This window comes from Lasioglossum baleicum, chromosome 8, assembly GCF_051020765.1.
Source record: "Lasioglossum baleicum chromosome 8, iyLasBale1, whole genome shotgun sequence".
NCBI lineage: Eukaryota > Metazoa > Arthropoda > Insecta > Hymenoptera > Halictidae > Lasioglossum > Lasioglossum baleicum.
The window spans coordinates 4,641,829-4,666,158 of record NC_134936.1 but is presented as its reverse complement, the minus strand read 5'-3'; the positions used below and the strand labels follow the sequence as shown (position 1 = coordinate 4,666,158).

The window sequence follows — 24,330 nt, the reverse complement described above, 5'->3', positions numbered from 1 at the left end:
TGAATTTTTCTGCTCACGATTGATCTAAATCGCAGTTTCTTATAATTGTTTTAATTTTTAATTGTTTTCGAGTATCCATATTTCCATGCGAAATAGAACTACTGTTTCGGATTTTGTTCAAATTTGGATATGTTGCAGTCTTTAGTGAAATATGAGAAAACGTATCTCAAACAATTCCTTGAAGTCTTGAAAATTGTTGGTTTTACGGACGTGTAATATGAGGTGTCACAAGTTTTTCCTTAAATTATAACGGCCAAACTAACTGTTTACCCCGACACGAGCACTTCGTTTAAAATCAGGTATGAAGGGTTGGATCAGTCCGGTAGTGGAGAAAGTGTAAGTGGGTGAATTAAAACCACTGGTTTAAACAGGGAAGCCGGGTTTCTGCGACTTCAAGATCACTTTTAATAATAATTTTAAACACGCGGTACAAATAACTGACAATTGAGATGTCGTTTCGGAGGAACGACTCACGGTTCTCGTTTCGGAGGAACAGAGATCTCTCTCAGTCATCAATCTCGACTGTTGCGGATCGGGGTCCTCGCGTAATACGCGGGCATCCCCACCATACTCTCATACTGGGGAGCTCGTTAGAAATCGTTCAAATTGAACGCGAACGGTAAAGACAATAACACGGGACGAGACGGTAGCACAATGCTTTGAACGTATTTACAATCGCCTGTCAAATACTAACAAAACGATGAAAATTAGTTTTTGGTGCTCATATACAGGATGCTCTACATAATAAAAAGAGACACCTAGCACATATTTTTAAATTTCTTATATTTAAAGGTGGAAAGTGTACACTCCGTTATGAATAAAACCACTAGAAACGGTCCTAATTCCGTCGAGTTTAGGCTTTTCTTAATCGGCAGAACGCCACGAATTGGCTCGTGTGACTTTCGTGAGGGCAGCACGGAAAATAATTAAGTTCAGCATTCGCTCCTTAGCGGTTTCATGCCGAGCTACCTGGCTGGCCGGGGGATTGTCGGGCCGTGTTTATTGCACTACTATTGTGTTCTGGGCTCAGGCCTCAGGGCTCAACCCTCGGGCGTCGGTCGTGTTCATTGTAGCCTCGAGTTGGCCGAAAGTATTCATGGATTTATTCATTTTCGAGAAAATAGAATAAAAATAAAATCACTAACCAGTGTTGGGCAAAAATTCAATCGACGATTGACGACTAAATTTCTACTTCAATCGTTAATCGCGATTAACAATTAATATCCTCGTTTAGTCGTTAATTATGGTTAACGAATAAATACCGATTGATCGTTATATTTGCGGATAAGATTAAATACTTATTAATCGTTAATTGCGGATAACGATTAAATTTCTACTTTAGTCGTTAATCGCGACTAACGATTATCAATCGTCAATCGGATGACCGATTAAATGCCCAACTCATCTGTCACCAACTCCTCAAATCACTCGCCGATGTCGAGCCGCTCTCGAGCCGCCCGATGTGTAACGGATAGACTTGGGATCTGTATGCATTTATAGCAAAATTGAGCAGATGAAATTGATAGTTGTTGGAAAATTTTTAAAATTGAAAATGTCAATATATGATTTCTCCTTTATTAAAATCATTAAGGAAAGGGATGACATTCTTTTGAGTTTCTATTTCTTGTAATCAACGCTGACGTTTTTTATTTTGCATAAAGACCCGCTGTCTATCCGTAACACATCGGGCGGGTGGCCCGAACGTGGTCGACCTCGTCGGGCGCGTTCGGACAGAAGCGGACAATAATAACTCGCTCTCTTTTCTGGCAGCTAATTTCCTACATTTGCCACAAGATGGACAGATAGTCAAAGAAAGACCTTTCTCGCTGCTACCTGATCCGTCACCGATCTGTATATATACAGTCTTAAACCACCTTCCGATATCGAAGCGTCTCGGGCAGGGCCCGCCTTACTGATGAGTCCTCTAGCGGTTCAGGACTGGTCGGTCAGAGCTGTGACACACCTTTTTTGGCCATTCCGTCGCGATCCAGGCGGCGACCCTTGCAGCGACCCGTGCAGCTATTGGGTCGCTGCAAGGGTCGCTGCACGGGTCGCCGCAAGTTTCTGTGTTAAAGTCGAATAACTTTCGATAGAAAAGAGATAGAACGATGAATTTTTTTTAAATTAAAGCTCTAACTTTGCAGAATATGCGGAAAGTAGGGAAATGATGGTACAAACGTTTTTTAACCTTGACAAAATTCGTTAAACCTGCACAATTTCAATAAAACTTTTTTGCAACATGCTGTACATCATTTCCCGTACATTCTTCCACGCTTATTTCAAATCTGGTCTCAGAATTTGTCTACCACCTCAGGATTTTCCAAAAAATCGAATTTTTTGTCAACGAAACATCATGAAATCATATTTTCGTTGAAATCCGATTGAGCTACACTTTTTTTTTGGTGGTTTTATTAGGAAAGGATTGGGCTATTGCAAAATTATTTTTTTAACCTCGACCATCAACTGTATGGAGTCGAAAAATTTAAACTAATTCGTTTTTTACGTCTTTTTCGATGAGCCGTCACACAGTGGTCTGGATTGGAAAATCGTGTGCCTTTCTGCCCAAAAACGAACTTTCTCGTATCGATATCTATAAACATTGCTTCCCAAATGTTCACAGACCTCGGAAATGAAGAAAATAGTACAATTTAATAAATATAATAGTTGCAATAAACATTGAAAATAGGACACTTTTAAGAGGAGGATTTTTCACGAGAAAAATTGCTTCTCTGTGATGCGGTGCCCTGACGTTCCTATTTAATATTATCTCTCGCTTTTTTTTTTATATTGAAGAGCAGACTTTTGTGATAAAAATCATATCTTTCTATTATTTATTAACGTAAATACTCTATTTATATAATAATGCTCAATGCCGTAAGAAAAATTTGTGAAGTCCTTTCCATTTAAGATGGTATATCTTTAAAGTTTAGCCGAGTTTAGCTTTCTAATTAATTGGAATATTTTTAGTACACCTTCCTTCTAAATAATCATGAAAAAATTAATTCCGCCCCTCTCCGCCCGCTCAAATTATTATTGTTTAAAGTCATTAAAGTTGGTAATAGAATGTTTGCGAGGTATATTGTTGGTACAAATTATTATCAGATGACTTCACATAGCGAAAAATGTAAGATTTTAGTGTTAAATATTGCATCCGAGGTAATTCTTTAGTATTAAAATATAATAGAAGTTTTTCAATTCTGTTTCGTTCTGATATTTCGCTCACCTCTAGTAAAATAAAGATATAAGGTAGTAGGCTCGTTTCGTTTTTTAATCATTATAAATTATTATAAAAAATATCTTTGACACGCTTGTAGTGCGTTTTTACCTTTACGGTAATTTTTTTTGTGTATGTTGATTGCAACAAGACTTTTCAAATTTATATTTTACGTATTCCATAAAACGTTACACATGTGTGAAACATAAATATAAAAAATACATATTTAGAAAGTAAAAAATAGTATGTACGATTATATTCCAAAAATTTTTTTTTAAATCAAAAATATCAATGAAAATTTATAAAAAATTATTGTTTAACAAATGCAAAAAATATTTAATTACCTATAGTTAAAAATGACTATTTTTTAAATATTTTTAGTGAAAATTTCATTGCAGTATCTCTACTGGTTCAAAAGTTATAACAAAATGGCACACGATTTTCCAATCCAGACCACTGTGCGTCAGTGATTTAAATTTTGAACAAAATATGTTTATATTCCTTGGAGTTTCCACTGTAAAATGAGCCCTTCAAAAGAAATGGAGATATAAAAATTGGCGTCACAAGGAGCTGGCAACGGACGCTGTATACGACTAAATAACCCCATTTACACCTCGAGAATAATATTAGCAACCAGTCTTGATCAACGATGCCTTTTTAAGTGAAAGGTAACAACCCTGGAACAGACATTTTCTGACGTAAGGATCGACAGCGTCGGTCCTGCAATTACATATTTCATTCACGTAGTGAAAAAACATTTTAGATTTGTCTATGTCCAACAAGTGATCCAATACACTGCCTCGTAAGTACGAGCGATAGCGGAACAGCAGTGGGTTAGGATACGATACCGTTACCGCCCACTACATACTACGCAATTGTAGGGGATGGCGGCAAGACGCCAACACGCATGGATGCGAACTGGTGACATTGTACTTGGTGTAAGCCTGAGAAGAAGGTTCCCAGGCAGGATAAAGGTGAGCGCATACTAGATGGTCGCGGGAAGGCCGCGGGAAGGCCAAAGCCGCCGATGGACGCCCAAAGCCGCCGATGGACGTCCATGCGGCAAGGGAGCAGGGCTACCTGCTGTGCGTGGCAGAAAAAAAGGTCTCCGTGGGCTCCCCACCTCTTTTAGGGAAAGGGACCTTTCTTTCAGGGAGCCCTGCTCCCTGCTGTGGAGCCGTCGGCCCGCTAGAGATTTCTTCCCGCGTGGACGTCCATCGGCGGCTTTGGGCGTCCATCGGCGGCTTTGGCCTTCCCGCGGCCTTCCCGCGACCATCTAGTATGCGCTCACCTTTACGGTGACGTGTCTAGGTGCGAATGCGCGGACGATTGGATCAGAGTGGAGGAGGCAGGACTCGTTTCACATGCATTTTCGGCTGTATTGAAATACTTATTACAGCGGTCACACATACTACGCAGCGTGCGCCATCGAAGTCAACACATTGAGACTACGGGCGCGCGGCTGGGGTCGGGCTAGGCAGACCACGGGCGCGCGGCTGGGGTCGGGCTAGGCAGACCCAGGCAGACCCAACCCGGTAGACTCGATTTCTTTCAGTGCCGTTCCCGGGGCTGTTCTCTACAGGGAGATTTATGACAGGTCATTACTATTGAGCTGGAAGTCGACACTTCCTCGACCAACACGTTTTGACTGTAATTTTCAAATCACTCGACGAAGTCGAGCCACTCTCGGGCCGCTTGATATGTCACGAATAGACTGCGGATCTTTATGCATTTATAGCAAACTTGAGTAGATGAAATTGATAGTTGTTGGAAAATTTTTTAAATTGAAGATGTCAATATATGATTTCTCCTCTATTAAAATCATTAAGGGAAGAGATGACATTCAATTTAGTTTCTATTTCCTGTAATCGACGCTGACATTTTTTATTTTGCATAAAGATACGCAGTCTATCCGTGACACACTATCAGGTGGCCCGGTGGCCCGAGAGTGGCTCGACTTCGTCGAGCGCGTTCAGACGTCAGACAGAAGCGGACAAGTTCGTGTGAACGCAGAATTGAATCTCGAGTAGCGCGAAAACTCGCTCGCCCGAACTTGTCCGATTCTTTCCGAACCCGCCCGACGAGATCGAGACACTCCCGGGCAGCTCGAAACCCCTTGGCAGCCCGATGCACTCGGGTAGCTTGAAACGCGCTCGAGCCGAAAATTATAAATTTCAACACTCTACACCTACCGAACCTTAAAAGTAACTGGTAAATGTTTCTTTGTATGAAAGTGATGAGATTGATTTTATTTAGACTTTATGCAGCTCTCCTTGTAATATGTTAATGTATTAGCTCGTTCGGAAAGTCATTTCGTTTTCTCCTTTGCTGAAGAAACAATTCAATTCAATTTGATTTCTATTTCTTGCAATCGATATAGTAAATTTTTATTTTGCAGAAAGATCCGCAGACTATCCGTGACACACCATCGGGTGGCCTGGTGGCCCGAGAGTGGCTCGACTTCGTCGAGCGCGTTCAGACGTCAGACAGAAGCGGACAAGTTCGTGCGAACTGGTGCGAACGCAGAATTGAATCTCGAGTAGCGCGAAAACTCGCTCGCCCGAACTTGTCCGATTCTTTCCGAACCCGCCCGACGAGATCGAGACACTCCCGGGCAGCCCGATGCACTCGGGTAGCTGGAAACGCGCTCGAGCCGAAAGTTATAAATTAAGTTTCTTTTCCCTTCTACGACACATTTTTTTTTGCACGAAGACGTTTCAACCCTCTACACCTACCGAACCTTAAAAGTAACTGGTAAATGTTTCTTTGTATGAAAATGATGAGATTGATTTTATTTAGACTTTATGCAGCTCTCCTATTGTAATATGTTAATGTATTAGCTCGTTCGGAAAGTCATTTCGTTTTCTCCTTTGCTGAAGAAATAATTCAATTCAATTTAGTTTCTATTTCCTGTAATCGACGCTGACATTTTTTATTTTGCAGAAAGATCCGCAGTCTAGTAATGACAAACGGAAGCATTGCCATCCCTACACGATAAACAAAATTACTTTCCGAACGACCTGATAGTATGTAGTATGTAATTTAAATAAAAATATTAATTTTTGTCAGTAAAAAGAAAGACTGCTGCTGCTGCTGCTACACATTTGTACAATAGACATTTACTTTACCGACATCTTAATGTGGAAGATCCACATCAGCGCGACCAGCTCTGTATCACCTTACCGGGGCGAGAGACCCCCTGCTCCCTAGTACAAGGCCTGTACGTGCCTGTATGGCGCTGCGTACGGCATTCGAAACATTGGCGCGACTGTGTTGCCCTCTTACGGTGAGGCAAAATCCCCCACCGTTTTCCGTGCAGCCTCGCGGCAGCAGGGATCCAAAACGCGACAATGCTGCCCGGTGCAGCCCTGGTTGTCTGGGTATATGTGTACTCTCCTCTTTCGTCTCCTTTTGTACCTCCGTTCATTATTTCCAATCCCTGCTCTCATAGCGTTCTTATTAGCTTGTTCTGTTCTCCATTTATTTTTTTGTCCCTTGACGCCCTACTGCCTTCCCTTTCATCTTCTTCTTGTCTTATTTCGATTCTTCCCAACCTTTCTTTTCACTCTTAATTTCATTTTTCATTCCTATCATCATTCCCCCCTTCGCTCTCCCCAGTATACTATCCCTAAGTGCCCATTGCTTTTTCCATATGTATCCTTGTGGTAATCTTCTTTCCACCTTTTCCCACCCCTTTTCTTCTACCCATGTCTCCACCAGCACCATTACATCCCATCGTTCTAGATCCTTCCAGAATCTTTCATCTTTTCCTATCATTCCTACTACGTTCCAAAATCCAATTTTCATTTTTTCTCGTTCTCCTCTTTTTTCCTTCTTTTCTGCTATCTTCATCTCCTCTTTCTCCCTCTCCTTCATTTCTCTTTCTCTTTCACCTTCTCATTCTCTCCCCATTCGTTTGCCGTGACCCTGCTTTGGCAATGCGTCAATACGTGATAAAGCATTTATGTAAAATAACTATTCAATATGCATATGAATTAACGAATATTTCTGACGTATAAAACGTATCATTCACACAGCATTAGCTTCTTTGATTATTCCTGTCATCCTATCGCATTCAATAATATGCTAATGGCTCTGCTACCTAGTCAACTGCTTAACCTGTTTTTGCACAAAATTTCACGTATCATGCGATATCATACCGATTTGATTATAGCATTGTCTACACAATAGTAGTTACAAGACAACGAGATTCAATTACGTTGAATACAGCTTCATTTATTTAAAAATTTCATTTTTGCTTCGTTTCTTTCTTAATTATATAAATCGTCTGTAAAGCTTCGCTGTCTAATAACACGGTCCAACATATTTCAACTTTTTCATGACGTTTCGATTTTTAATATGCGGTTCTTATAGAGTTTTCTGCGCGGATTCCGAATCTGCATTTAATTTTTCTCCTAGACGCACAGTTTTTGAGAAATTTGAATTTGAACAAAAGACATATATTTCAACTTTAAACAAATATTGTGATGTTATTATTAACTTCCCGATTTTATAGGGAAGATCTTCACGTTTCATGGTCATTGCAGTCATTTTAGACTATTTTCAGCAAAATGTTCGTGTGTGTGTGTGTGTATGTGTGCGCGCGTGCGTGCGTGCGTATGGCCGTTTCTTTGTAATCAAATTTTTCGTTAACGTTTTCAGAAAAAGTAACAACGCGATCAGGATGATGAATGATGCAATCGATGTGCCCCGCTGTAACTTAGAGCTGATTAGATTTTGGTCCATTTTGGTCAAGTAGTTTTTTAGTTTTTTTAGTTTTTTCGAAAGAAGTTCATTCAACAATGTAATTTATACGAGAGAACGGAAAGTTTCCACCGAAGAAACAAACGTAATTACACAAAAAAATTTTTTTCGATTTTTTTAAAATTTAAAAAAAAAAATTTCTTTTACATTTTTTTTTGTACCTTACGATGATGTTTCCGCTTACAATAATCGAAAATTATCCCAATGCAAGAGTGAGTTAATCATCTCTACTCCCGAGAATACTTTTTCAAAGAATATCGATGAAAGTACAAAAAAAAATTTATATTACAATCTTTAAAAAAACAATCAGTTCAAAACGAATTATTAACTGAGATTAAATTGAAAATTAATATAAACTATATGATAATTATTAATAACATTGATGTTGAAAACGGATTGGTTAATGGAGCACACACACATGCGGAATATTAAAATTTATTACTTTTCAAGAAAATACTAAAATTCCGTCTATATTGTGGTTAGATTTTCAATTGGCCAGAGTAGGAGTGAAAGTAAGAACTCGTTATCGTGATTATATGAAAAATGCAAATATTGATCAAAATTTAACACCAATAATAAAAATATCGAATCAAGTAAATATGTCGAGTAAGGAAAAATATCAAATCACACGTAGTCAATTTCCAGTGGTTCCTGCTGAAGCGATTACGATTCATAAAGGTCAGGGACAAACATACGAGAAAGTATGTTTGGATTTTAAAAAATCAGAAAGGCGAACTTTACAAATGTTGTATGTAGCACTGAGCAGAGTTTCAAAATTGAGCGCGGTTTATATATTTTGGGACAATTTAAATTAACAGTATCGAAGAAAACCAAGATCAATACTTCAAACCCGGATAATGAGGAGTTGTATCGTTTGCGAAAAACTAATTAAGACAATTTATTTTGCAACATTAGTATGCTATAACATGAAACCAAGCGAGCAACGAGCCTACGATGTTGGTTTAATGCGACGCCATATAGCAAACATTTTGATAAGTAGAAAACTATTGAATTTCCCTGAAAACGTATAATCTTTTTAAAACGTACACTTAATAATGATAATAATATACTGCAACTAACGAATCGGGAAGTTCTTTGTGTGGCTCGTGGAGAGTCACACACCAAATAAAAAAAAAACATTAATAGCTATAGGTACTACTAGCCATGCGTATCACTAACCCTTTTGCAAGAGCAGTCCTATCCGCGAGCGAGCAAAGCGAGCGAGCAAAAACAACCCTACTCGCGAGCGAGCAACAATAACCCTCTAGTTAAAGATATTGAATTCTTCTACAAGCAAAAATTTTGTAGACTTCCCGAATCCAGTGATATCCAATATTAATACATTATGATTGTTTGAACATGTTTAAACAATCATTAAAGACGGAGAGACACCACTTCTCTACCAATTTTTGAGGATATTTTTCAATTTATCTAAAAAAATATGGGTCCAGCGGAAAATCGAACTATACCACACGATAGAGCAGACTTTTATCTTGAGAAACCACCCTTTCAAGTTTGGAACGTCGACGTTTTTTTCGAACCAGAAAGAAAAATATCTTCGCCCGACATAAGTTGGAAGTGGTGCAAATGGAAATGAGAAATAAAGCAAATGAATCTTACACGTTGAATTTTATTTATTCTATTTTTCTGGGTCGAAGGTAATTTGTAGGTCATATTGTGTTACATGGATGAATTCGTTATTTTGTCAGCCTCAACGTTACGTTAACGAAGATATATCATTCCATTTAAAAAAACATCGATGACCTTGAAATCTTATTAAAAATCACCTTGAAAATTTTTCCCTTACACCGTTACATGGGGCCCTTCAAACAGTGTAACTTTGTCCTAAGACGTTGTTTTGTACAACGATAAGTAACGGAGATATTTAGGTGTTCTGTTTGTGTGTGTGTGTGTGTTCGGACCCACCCTGTATATAAATATAAAGTTTCTTTTCATTTCTACGACATTTTTGGTGATAAAGACGTTTTAATCACTGTGACTGTAAAGACAATGTTACGGCAAGGGGTTCATCTGATTGGAAAAAAATACCGTAGTAAAACGTACACCCGCAGTAATAGGTACATTTATCCTATTATATTTGATATGTAGATTACAAATGAGTCAGATCAACCGTAACAACTGCGCACTGTCATCCGGACTTCTTACTCACGCTTATTCAACAAACATGGAAGACATGTTACATGTTACATGTTGCTTTTCATTGTCAATAGTTTCATGTAGATGGAGCGTCATTGTTAGAATTACCGAATTCACTCTATTATTTCTCCCGGAGCTCTCATAAATCTTCCATTTTTTTAGATAATGAGCGGAAGTCACCCTCCACTGTTGGAATAAACATCGAGCTACAACGTCACGCAAATGCCTTGTGTAAAAGCTTTGCGCGCACTTGGGAAATTATATGTGAATATCTAATATGTCGAGGCATACAGAAAACAGCGGAAAACATCCACCTACAGGGTCTGTCAGGAAAGTTATCGCAACCACATTAAAAAAAAAGTCTATTGAACATCTAGGTGCACGATAGTGCACCAGCCAAGTTCTTGTACTACCTCCTTTTACACGAAACAATTTAGCCGTTTTTTAGAGGCTTATAACTCGGCACTGGAGGCAGATGGAGAGATGTAATTTCGTACAGTTGTTAAATGCTATAATGTCTTAATATTCACAAAACATTAATCTTCCAACATTAGTAGGTTCCGAGATATAGGACCTCAAAAATCGTTAAATTTGTCACTGACTGACTGACTGACTGACAGATCATCAAAACCTTTTGGGTACTTCCCATTGACCTACAAGCTTGAAATTTCGCACACAGGTCTACCATAACAAACCATCGAAGGAATAATTTTCAAAGTTTGAAATTTTACACCTTAAAGGGGTGGTTTGAAAAAAAAAACATTACGAAATAGGTACGTAGGATAGAACATATGGCTTAAAGCCAAAAGGCTTAACCCAAAGCATGTGTTTGTGCAAGAATTTACGTTTTCCTTTGTTCTGTTCGGTACTATGTTCTGTCCTTGTTTAGTGAGCCCGTTTCATATGTCCATTTCTTTTCACCATCCCATGGCCTATGATTTGCCACCCATCGCAGTTCGCTAACTGTCTGAGGTGCTGGGTATGTTGGTATCGGCATCTTATTCTGTTGTGTGATCAGAGTAAGCTTGATTAGTATGTTTGTTTTGGTTGTGTTAGTTTGTTTGTTCGAGAGTTGTTGTGATGAGTGTTGTTTGTGGTTTTGTGTTGCCGTGTTGTGTTGGTAACACAACCAAAACAAACATACTAATCAAGCTTACTCTGATTACACAACAGAATAAGATGCCGATACCAACATACCCAGCACCTCAGACAGTTAGGGTATGCCCAACCAGATGACGTATGTAGCCTTTTGATTTAAAAAAAAAATTTTTTAATGGCTGCATCTCGCGAACGGTGCGTCCTATCGTAAAAATAACGAAATTTTCGAAAGACCTTACGCGGGGCATATCGGGTATGCCCAACCACATGACGTATGTGATAAGTAACGGCCAGGTTTGAATAATTTCGCCCTCCATGTGACTCTTTAAAAATTATATAGCGTTCTTTTTAACTAATTTTTTTAACGTATTTTGGTTGAAAAAATAAAAATAAAAATAGCTCCGTTGCAAAAAGTTGCAACGTCACAAGATATAAAAATAGGCAGTACACGAACATGCATTTATTAATTTACTTACTGTCCACCTTAAAGATAAAAAATGTTTAGGATTTAATGAATCAGAGATAACAGTAATTCAACAAAAAGTGATGAAATCCCAACAAAAACATTCTGTAAACAGGAGCCAAGTTCTTATGGCCGTAAAAAGTTGTGAGATCAAACAAAATACGGCCAAGTTGGTTAGCTTAGAAATACCTCTTGCAATACTGAAAAAAGCGTTTGTAAATATTAGTTTAAAAGAATGCTATTCAATTTTTAATGAATTACATGGAGGGCTAAATTATTCAAACTTGGCCGCCACCTAACACCTTTTATGGTCATTGGTTTAAAAAGTAACGGCCAAGTTGGTTAGCTTAGAAATACCTCTTGCAATACTGAAAAAAAGCGTTTGTAAAAATTAGTTAAAAAGAACGCTATTTAATTTTTACGGAATTACATGGAGGGCTAAATTATTCAAACTTGGCCGTTACTTTTTAAACCAATGACCATAAAAGGTGTTAGGTAGTTACACGACGTTACTTGCAATTCCTCGGAATTAAAACCATATTCATGTTAATGAAAACTTTTAATGAACCTTTAAGGGGGAACTATACCCTCGATTTGTAACTAGAAAATAACTATTTATCAATGTTATAAACATCTGTGCAAAAAAAAGTTTGGTAACATTGATAAACACGCAACTGCCTAATGAACACGAGATGGAGTTGCTTGTTATTTCCATATTCTATTCAGCTCGTCGCGAATAGCCGCTATACAGGGCAGGTGGCACTAATATTAGTGCCACCGATGAGAATATTTACCTCGTCTGTGTCAGTTTTGCTATGATTCCACGTTGACAGCAGTGCAGCAGTGAAATGTTGCACAATATCACAGCACTGATTGACAGTCCTCCTGACTAGGCGCCATCTCGTCTAAGCGAACTGAACTAAAATTGGCTCTAGACTGGCTTTGCATCCGGGAGGACCTCTGTCTTCATGGGGAAATCTATGCTAATGTGAATGAAATCACGCGCCTCGATTTTTTGACCTTATACGAGCATATTTTGAGCTGCATAAAGGTTCATTTGATAGAGGAAGGTTCATTACAAGGCGCTCTTCTCGTCATATCAGTCAAAAAAGTCTCTTTGAAACAGAACAATACATTGAAATCTGCGGTTATTTTTCTAGATTTTTTCTCTACTTTGGGCACTCATATTATTAGATATAAACATAATCTCGTTAAATCATGAGAAGACCGCCCTGTATTTAACCTTCCTCTACAGAATGAGTCCTCACCCAGCTCAAAATATGCTCAAATAACGACAAAAAATCGAGGCGCGCAAACCCATGTTTCGACCAAAAATCTAGTAAGATTCTAGTTATTTTCTAGTTACAATCCGAGGGTATAGTTCCCCCTTAATTACAACGTTTAAGTACAAAGTTTTAATCAAATCTGAGACTCGTCGACCTTGCGCTTTCCTTGTTAGTAGTGATACAGATAGTGATAGTGACAGTGACATGGAGATATTGAAAATGAAACAATAGTCGGTGTTTCGTTCAGATTATCATCCGCTAAATTAATTTTAGATGATTAATTCTAATAGAAAACGCGTTTCGTCCCGAGTCTGTCAGAAGGACTCATCAGCAAGGCTAATTCTGACAGACTCTGCCTTGTACGCTTGGTAATTCGTGACGTTTACCTTTTTTTGTGTCGTGGAAAAGATTATTCGTTCTGTTCGTTATGAATGCTTGATTACGAAAGAGAACACGATTCGTTTTGTTAAATCGATCGTAACTGTTTTTTTTTATGGGGGGAAACATTTGTTATTTGTTTTTGATTTGTGCTGAAACCTTCTTCATCGTGAAGAAGGTTTCTAATCAGTTTATGGCTGATTTTAATGATGTTTCATGAAAATGCAAGGCGATGTGTTGATTGGGCATTGCCGAATGTTTGCAAAATCCATTCAAACACACCCTTGATGACTCGTCATCCTCCACGGCCGACTTGAGCAGCCTTCAGGTGAAAGGAGAGAGTCAAAGAATGAAGTAATCGATATTACTCCAGTAAACGGTCTCTTGTGATCGAGACAGTTGGCCTTGCGAGAAGACATACGGCGTTCCTCTGTCGGGTCGGAAGGGTCAAGATTGTTAAACATACAGACGTCGCAATAACGCCGACCACGAAGTAGTATAAGGAGACCTATCTCGACGAGTTCTATCACCTCCCAAAAGGATGACCAATAATTTTTCCTCACCCTGTACATTGGAAATTCTTGCACCAGATCACACAGTTTTATCCGTTCATCTTGGCCTCCGGAAGATTAAATCCTAAGTGTGCCACTGCTTCATGCAAAACTAGAGGGTTATTGTTGCTCGCTCGCTCGTGAGTAGGGTTGTTTTTGCTCGCTCGCTTTGCGAGCTTGCGGATAGGACTGCTCTTGCGAAAGGGTTAGTGGTACGCGTGGCTAGTAGTACCTATTAATGTTTTTTTTTTATTTGGTGTGTGACTCTCCACGACCCACACAAAGAACTTCCCGATTCGTTAGTTGCAGTATGTTATTATCATTATTAAGTGTACGTTTTAAGAAGATTATACGTTTTCAGGGAAATTCAATAGTTTTCTACTTATCAAAATGTTTGCTATATGGCGTCGCATTAAACCAACATCGTATGCTCGTTGCTCGCTTGGTTCCTTGTTATAGCGTACTAATGTTGCAAAATAAATTGTCTTAATTAGTTTTTCGCAAACGATACAACTCCTCATTATCCGGGTTTGAAGTATTGATCTTGGTTTTCTTCGATACTGTTAATTTAAATTGTCCCAAAATATATAAACCGCGCTCAATTTTGAAACTCTGCTCAGTGCTACATACAACATTTGTAAAGTTCGCCTTTCTGATTTTTTAAAATCCAAACATACTTTCTCGTATGTTTGTCCCTGACCTTTATGAATCGTAATCGCTTCAGCAGGAACCACTGGAAATTGACTACGTGTGATTTGATATTTTTCCTTACTCGACATATTTACTTGATTCGATATTTTTATTATTGGTGTTAAATTTTGATCAATATTTGCATTTTTCATATAATCACGATAACGAGTTCTTACTTTCACTCCTACTCTGGCCAATTGAAAATCTAACCACAATATAGACGGAATTTTAGTATTTTCTTGAAAAGTAATAAATTTTAATATTCCGCATGTGTGTGTGCTCCATTAACCAATCCGTTTTCAACATCAATGTTATTAATAATTATCATATAGTTTATATTAATTTTCAATTTAATCTCAGTTAATAATTCGTTTTGAACTGATTGTTTTTTTAAAGATTGTAATATAAATTTTTTTTTGTACTTTCATCGATATTCTTTGAAAAAGTATTCTCGGGAGTAGAGATGATTAACTCACTCTTGCATTGGGATAATTTTCGATTATTGTAAGCGGAAACATCATCGTAAGGTACAAAAAAAAATGTAAAAGAAATTTTTTTTTTTAAATTTTAAAAAAATCGAAAAAAAATTTTTTGTGTAATTACGTTCGTTTCTTCGGTGGAAACTTTCCGTTCTCTCGTATAAATTACATTGTTGAATGAACTTCTTTCGAAAAAACTAAAAAAACTAAAAAACTACTTGACCAAAATGGACCAAAATCTAATCAGCTCTAAGTTACAGCGGGGCACATCGATTGCATCATTCATCATCCTGATCGCGTTGTTACTTTTTCTGAAAACGTTAACGAAAAATTTGATTACATAGAAACGGCCATACGCACACACACACACACGCACACAAACACACACACACATACGAACATTTTGCTGAAAATAGTCTAAAATGACTGCAATGACCATGAAACGTGAAGATCTGCTAAAAAATCGATTTTCGATTTTCGGGGTCATTACAATAACTTCCCTATAAAATCGGGAAGTTAATAAAATTTAAATCAAAGTCCCACTGTATAGATAAAAATAACTATGCCACTTTGCAAGATTCCCATAATTATAATGACAATGTCGTGACTCATGATTGTTTTCAGCTAGCAGGGGTTAACCAGTTGCCCTATTTTAACGAGTCAGACTCGTCATAAATTTCTACAAAGTCTTACAAATATGAATATTATTGAATATAAGAGTAAATATGCTCACAGAGCACAGTTTCGATCAAAAGAAAAGACAAAAGCCCCGGGCCGTCTCCTAGCAGATGACGGTCGCGCGTGAACACTCACACACCGCTAGAGTACACTCACACACCGCTAGACCACGTATACGTACGCGAGAATAGCTAGGATCAGGGAAATGGGTTCTGATTTCTTGATAATGCAAAGACGGGGGATTTTATTAGTCAAAATCGCTAGATAAAAGATCAATCTAGCGCGCTGTTTGCTTCAACAGTCGTTCTTTTACGTTTCCGAGCAATGATTTTGCAATATTCGGCTGCATGTTGCCCGTCGCATGTTGCCCGTCAGATGGCGCTACAGTCACGCCGGCGTACTAGCCTCTCCGACGGGCAACATGCAGCCGAATATTGCAAAATCATTGCTCGGAAACGTAAAAGAACGACTTTTGAAGCAAACAGCGAGCTAGATTGATCTTTTATCTAGCGATTTTGACTAATAAAAACCCCCGTCTTTGCATTATCGAGAAATCAGAACCCATTTCCCTGATCCTAGCAATTCTCGCGTACGTATACGTGGTCTAGCGGTGTGTGAGTGTACTCTAGCGGTGTGTGAGTGTTCACGCTCGTCCGTCATCTGCTAGGAGACGGCCCCCTTAAGGGTGTGGATCCCCAGTTGACCTTGACGACTTTTCGATGGTCACGCCAAAAACGAAAGAGCGGCCGCTAGTAGAACCTAAGTAATAAGATTTTCGTCCAGTAGGGGAGCTGGGTACATTGTCTGCCGTCACTGCATCAGTAAATGTTGCCGGTAAGTCAGGAGCAAGCGTGACGTCACACAGTGTCGGTGTGCTCGAGGAGAGTGTGTGGCACACCCTCGACACTCGGGCAGCGTGTACGTGTGCCTAGACGGATCGCAAGGGTTCGGTAACTGACAAACCATTTCTCTATTATATACATTTGGAACCACTACGTAGTCTCAATCGCTAGATAAAAGATCAATCTAATGCGTATGGTGTCTAAGATGGCCAACTTTTGCGTTTTCGAGGCATAATTTTAATTATTCGGCAGCAAGATGTCTGTACCGCGCGGCGCACTTACACACTCGCCGCTCGGGCAGCGTGAACGTGTGCCTAGGCGGATCGCAAGGGTCCGGTTCTAGTAAAAGTACGTCTCGCTAATGCACATTTGGAGCCCCTACGTAGTCTCAATCGCTAGATAAAAGATCAATCTATTGCACATGGTGTCTAAGTTGGCCTAATTTTGCGTTTTCGAAGCGTAATTTTCAATCTTCGGCAGCAAGATGTCTGTACCGCGCGGCGCACTTACACACTCGCCGCTCGGGCAGCGTGTACGTGTGCCTAGCCGGATCGCAAGGGTTCGGTAACTGACAAACCATTTCTCTATTATACACATTTGGAACCACTACGTAGTCTCAATCGCTAGATAAAAGATCAATCTATTGCGCACGGTGTCTAAGATGGTCTACTTTTGCGTTTTCGAAGCGTAGTTTTCATTATTCGGCAGCAAGATGTCTATTCGGGAGGCTCTGCAAGCAGGCTTGACTTTGACCAGCCGTACCGCGCGGCGCACTCACACAGTAACCGCTCGGGCAGCGTGTACGTGTGTCTAGGCGGATCGCAAGGTTTCGGGAAGCTTCAAATCATTTTTCGTCCTTCGCCGCCTCCTGCACTAGGTACCTATACTATATCTATATCTATACCATGCAATACCTTCCTATACCTGGTATAGCATAGAGCACTAGGGTCGTTACGGGGAGCTATGGGGAACAATGCTGGCATTGCCGACAACTGCTGCAAACCATTTCTCGTCCTCCGCTGCATCCTCCGCCGTATCTTGGGATATCATGGGGCCTCGCCGTCTGACGACGTAGGAGGAAAATCAAATAATTTCAATTTTCGTCCGGCGTAGGACGAAACAGCGTTCACTTCAAATAATTGTCATGTCGCCAATTTTGAAGTATCCGTATTTTTAAAAACGGGGCCGTAAAGAGGACACTTGGGGCTATATTGTCATAATTTTTTTTTTTCAATTTTCTGGCGGTATGATAGCAATGCGCCTGTTGAAAAAACAATTGCAAAATAAACTATGAAAACAAATATTTTTTCAACTGAAATCATTTTTATTAAATACTCTTATGGTTACACTATGATATAATTTAATGAAAAACTTGTGACTTTGGGTATTCGGATAGTTTTTTCATATTTTCTTAGTTTTAAAAATCTTAATATTAATAAATGTGGATTCGAAATAATCGTTTATCTCGCACTTTCTAAAACCATTGTGACCTTATTTGTGGAAAAGTAACATAAAGTCGCAAATTTTTGGATTATAACCAAATAAAAATTGGTGGCACCATAGGGTCTTAATAATATGTATACAAAAAAAATTAATGATTAGCTTTGCATTTTTTATAATTTAAAGTAATGTACTCACCGCACTGAATAATATCTACACTATGAAACTTTCGAAAATCAAGGAGTGCATATACGCAAAAACAACAAAGAAATGAGACAAAATTTTTTCCTTCAAATGTATGTCACAGTTCTTTCCAATGTCAGTGTTTGGGTTAGGTTCTATTACAATCTATGATCGATGCATTAATACTGTAATGTATTTCAATACACATAGATTTTTAAAAATGACATAATAAACGAATTATTGCCATGTTTTGGGGATTTTGCACCACTGTACGACGTACGATAGCGTAGCGGCTGTAAAACATTGGGCATGCAAATGGTCGGGTCATTATTGGGCGATCGACAGCGAAGCTATTTTCCAGAAAGCTGTTTTTAACGCGTCCTACTCATAATGTTTTACTGTAAAGTACTTTTTAATTTAACACAAGTCAACACGTCATGTCCGATAAAGTGTCGACTTCCAGCTCAATAGTAATGACCTGTCATAAACCTCTCCATAGAGAACAGCCTCGGGAACGGCACATAAACAAATCGAGCCTATCATTGCTAGGTCTGCCTATCTGCCACCACAGCCGCGCCCGTAGTCCCAATGTTTTGACTTCGACGCTGGACGCTACATGGTATGTGTGGCCGCTGTAGCCAATATTTCGTCGACAGCCGAAAATGCGTGTGAAACGAGGTCTGCCTCCTCCGCTCTGATCCAATCGGCCGCTCAATCGTTCCTAGAGACACGTCACCGTAGTCCTGCCTGGGACGCTTCTTCTCACGCTCGCATCAATACAATGTCACCAGTTCGGACCCATACGAGATGGCGCCTTGCCACCCCGACAATCGCGTAGTAGTGGGCGGTAACGGTGTAATATCTTAACCCACTCAGAGTTTTGCTAATTCAATTACAGAATTGAATTACATTGTATTTCAATTATATAGTAATTCGGGCATTGTATTGGACTACTTGTTGGACATAAACAAATTGAAAATGTTTTTTCACTACATGAAAGGTGTCCCATCTCTACTTGGCCAAAAGTGTCTTCCGAGTGGAAGACAGATAAAAGAGTCACTGCACATGGTGTGCGGGTTTGACGGGAAACCCCAAGATGATTAGCTGCAGCCCATAACTGACCGTGGAGGTCTGCAAGGTTTATAGCACATAATTGCTATTGAGGTATAGGGAGATGTCCGAGTTTTTCTTCGTGGCTCCGACAATAAAGTAATAATGAACTAAATGGATTTAAGAGAGGTTTTCTCTCAAAAATTGCAATTTGAATTTTTTTGCTTACGATTGATCTATGTAAATCGCAGTTTCTTCTTCCATGAGTGTTAATCTACATATACATATACAATTAGTGCACATGAATCTTTCCATGCGAGATAGGACTACTGTTTCGAATTTTGTTCAAATTTGAATATGTTGCAGTCTTTAGCAAAATATAGACGTATCTCGAAGAATTCTTTGAAATCTTGAAAACTGTTGGTTTTACGGACATGTAATATGAGTTGTGTGTCACAAGTTTTTCATTAAATTATAACGGCTAAACTAGCAAATTGATGAAACTTAGTTTTGGTTACTCATAGTGAAACCATCAGAGTATTTAATAAAAATTATTTCAGTTCAGAAAATATTTGTTTTCATAGTTTATTTTGCAATTGTTTTAAACAGGTGCATTGCTATGAAAGCACCAGAAAATAAAAAAAATAAAAATAATGATAATATAGCCCCAAGTGTCCTCTTTACGGCCCCGTTTTTAAAAATACGGATACTTCAAAATTGGCGACATGAAAATTATTTGAAGTGAACGCTGCACCGAAATATTGTATGGTGCAAGGGCCGTCCTGTCGGTTGATGCAGGACGAAACTAGAAGGGCCTCTCACAGACGGGCCTACCTGGGCCTACCCACACATTTGAAATGTCTGCCAGACGGCTCTGACGTCACCATGTCTGTCGGTCGTAGGATGCACTGTAGGCGCACCCTTAGTATTTACTGCAACATTTAAAAGAAAATTAATGATAATAAAAATAACATAAGAGGCCTAGTTGGGACCAGGGATTGAAAACTGTTATGATATCGGTTCCGATTCTCGAAACAGTTATGAAGAATCGAAATGGTGTTGTAACTGTTACACCACGAGAATATCGGTTCTGGCTTACATATGTAAAAATCGGTTACAGTAACGGTTTTGGAGAACCGATATTATTTCGGTTTTATAATTGTTAATTTTCGGTTCTGGATGTCGATTCCCGATTTCGGTTCTGTATTCTGTATTGTGTTCGGCCTTATACATATGTATATTCATTATTCAAGTAGTTCTTTATTGTTATTCATAATTTAATAATTTTTAAATTAGTAAATTTTTATAATTTGTCTCTACATGCATTATTTGAATTATCATCTGAATAACAATTTATTGTTGAAACAATAGTTTAAAGAAATCAATTTTCATAATGTATAGTTTGTTTCTATATTCATTGTTTAAATTACCATTTCCATAATAATGTTTATTTAAACAATTGTTTTAACAACAAATTATTATTGGAATAATAATTCAATTAATGCATGTAGAGACAAATTATAAAAATTTATTCATTTAAAAATTGTTTAAATTATGAATAACAATAAAGAACTACTTGAATAATGAATATATAAGGCCGAACACAATACATAATACAGACCGGAAACCAGAACCGACATCCAGAACCGAAATTTAACAATTATAAAACCGAAATAATATCGGTTCTCCAAAACCATTACCGTAATCGATATTTACATATGTAAGCCAGAACCGATATACTCGTAACAGTTACAACACCATTTAGATTCTTCATAACTGTTTCGAGAACCGGAACCGATATCATAACAGTATTCAATCCCAGGTCCCAACTAGGTATCCTATGTTATTTTCATTATCATTAATTTTTATTATATGTTGCAGAAAATACTAAGGAGACAGGCACTGAAGGAAGTCTTCAAAGGGTTGATAGGACGCGGGGCAGCGCGCGGCGCGACGGAGGCCGAAGAGGCGGCCCGTATAATTTTTACTTTTACAATAAATTATAATAAATTATAAATTATAAAATGTGCACTTTGCATTCCCCGGAGATTCACCGGCGCGCGTACAAACCATATATATATATTTAAATATACTATTAATAAATAAATCAATTTTTATAATGTATTTGTTATTCAATGATCCTATGAATACATAAATATCTTAATTTCATCTTTGAATTTTTATTTAAAAACGCTACGAACTTTCGTTCCAATCTAATAATTAATTGTTAAAATAATTGCTTGAATTTTTATAATGTATAGAATAATAATAACAATTTATAATGCGGCGGAAGATACGGCGGAGGATGCAGCGGAGGACAAGAAATGGTTTGCAGCAGTTGTCGGCAACGCCAGCATTGTTCAACCAGTGTTCGTGCTTCCCGCGCGTCTCGCTCCCCGTAACGACCCTTATAGTGCTCTATGATATACCAGGTGTAGGAAGGTATTACATGGCATAGATATAGATATAGTATACCTAGTGCAGGAGGCGGCGAAGAACGAAAAATGATTTGAAGCTTCCCGAAACCTGGCGATCCGCCTAGACACACGTACACGCTGCCCGAGCGGTTACTGTGTGAGTGCGCCGCGCGGTATGGCTGGTCAAAGTCAAGCCTGCTTGCAGAGCCTCCCGAACAGACATCTTGCTGCCGAATAATTAAAATTATGCCTCGAAAACGTAAAAGTAGGCCATCTTAGACAGCATGCGCAGTAGATTGATCTTTTCTCTAGCGATTGAGACTACTTAGGGGCTCCAAATGTGCATTAGCGAGACGTACTTTTACTAGAACCGGACCCTTGCGATCCGCCAAGGCACACGTACACGCTGCCCGAGTGACGAGTGTGTGAGTGCGCCGCGCGGTACAGACATCTTGCTGCCGAATAATTAAAATTATGCCTCGGAAACGCAAAAGTTGGCCATCTTAGACACCATACGCATTAGATTGTTCTTTTATCTAGCGATTGAGACTACGTAGTGGTTCCAAATGTGTATAATAGAGAAATGGTTTGTCAGTTACACACTGACGCTGCATCATCGTGAGCCGTATAGTGACGTCACGTTTACGTATGAAGCCTAACTTACCGGGAACATGCTTTTTCTCGTCCACTGTTTTACCGATACAGCAGAAACAGATATTAGCGCCCCGTAGCGAAAAATGCCGGACCTATACTAGTATCCCACCCTCCGTTTAGGGGTATGTTTCCGTACTTTACAAAGTGTGTGTTTAAACACGTATGGTTTAACATAATAAACGTTGCATTGGCATTGTATGTGACCTCAAAACTTCTGTTGCTGTTTGATTTTTCTATAAGAACCCTAAATTTCTCGATATTTAAGAAAATGTATGTGTCTTGACAGTGGCAGCACTGTCGCGCCGCCCAATTTTTGTCGAACTCCGCTACATGCTGCCGAATAATGAAAATTACGCCTCGAAAACGCAAAAGTAGGCCATTTTAGACAGCAACGGCAATTGGTGGGTCTTTTATCTATCGATTGTGACTACTTAGGGGCTCCAAATGTGGATTAGCGAGACGTACTTTGTAAAGTACGAAACCCTTGCAATCCTCGTGTACATATACAGTGTCTAGCGGTGTGTTAGGGTGCCACCACACACCGCTAGACACTATATACGTACACGAGGATTGCAAGGGGTCCGGTTCTAGTAAAAGTATGTCTCGCTAATGCACATTTGGAGCCCCTACGTAGTCACAATCGCTAGATAAAAGATCGATCTATTGCACTTGCTGTCTAACTAAGATGGCCTACTTTTGCGTTTTCGAAGCGTAATTTTAATTATTCGGCAGCATGTAGCGGAGTTCGACAAAAATTGGGCGGCGCGACGGTGCTGCCACTGTCAAGACACATACATCTTCTTAAATATCGAGAAATTTAGGGTTCTTATAGAAAAAGCATACAGCTAGCGCAATAGCGGGGACACATAGAATGCCAATGCAACGTTTATTATGTTAAACCATACGTGTTTAAACACACACTTTTACTAAAACCGAAACATACCCCTCAACGGAGGGTTAGGATACTAGTATAGGTCCGGCATTTTTCGCTACGGGGCGCTAATATCTGTTTCTGCTGTATCGGTAAAACAGTGGACGAGAAAAAGCATGTTCCCGGTAAGTTAGGGTACGCGCACAGTGGACCCGTTTTCGCCCGACGACCGACTTTTGCCCACACAGACGAGCGTTCGGGAAGCATGTGTTGGTGTCTTTTCGACCGATTTCGACCGACAAGTGCTCACAGTGGAGCCGACATCGGGCAAAATGGTCAAGTTCAGCGGGGAGCCGAACCTTTTCGAGACCTTCGAGAAGGGTAACAATGGACAAACCCCATGGGGTCCCGACGCCGGTGGAGAATCAAATCATTTCGTTTTTCGCCCTACGTCGGACGGTGCAGCGTTCACTTTAAATAATTTTCATGTCGCCAATTTTCAAGTATCAGTATTTTTAAAAATGGGTCAGCACAGAGGACACTTGGGGCTATATTATCATTATTTTTATTTTTCCAATTTCCGGGCGGTATAATAGCAATGCGCCTGTTTAAAAAACAATTGCAAAATAAACTATGAAAATAAATATTTTTTCAACTGAAATAATTTTTATTAAACACTCTTATGGTTTCACTATGGGCACCCAAAACTAAAATTGTCATTGTTTTGTTAGTTTGGCCGTTATAATTTAATGAAAAAGTTGTGACACCTCATATTCCACCTCCGCGTAGAACCATCAATTTTCAAGATTTCAAAGAATTCTCTTTGAGATACGTTCATGACTTTTTCGGATTATAACGTTCATATTAACGTCCAGTTCTAAACGAAAAAAATTAATAATTAGTTTTGTATTTTTTATAATTTAGAGTAATGCACTCACCGCACTGAATAATATCTACACTATAAATGTTTAGAAAATCAAGGAGTGCATATACATTATAACAACAAAGAAAGTAGAAAAAATTTTTTCCTTCAAATGGATGTCGCAGTTGTTTCCAATGTCAGCGTTTGTGCTTAGGCTCTATCTCTTATAATCTACATATGATCGATGTATTAA

General features: G+C 38.9%; 1 protein-coding gene and 1 pseudogene across 2 annotated transcripts in view; one reads left to right on the top strand and one right to left on the bottom strand.

Annotated features, from left to right (window-relative positions):
* LOC143211551 (acyl-CoA Delta-9 desaturase pseudogene) overlaps positions 1–7,090 on the bottom strand; it is a 34,991-nt pseudogene extending 27,901 nt beyond the window's left edge. The window contains exon 1 of the transcript XR_013009479.1: positions 6,906–7,090. The product of XR_013009479.1 is annotated as an acyl-CoA Delta-9 desaturase pseudogene (transcript). The remainder of the gene's footprint in view (positions 1–6,905) is intronic.
* Positions 1–24,330, top strand: part of LOC143211107 (acyl-CoA Delta-9 desaturase-like) — a 256,986-nt gene that overhangs the window by 114,926 nt on the left and 117,730 nt on the right. The window lies entirely within an intron of this gene.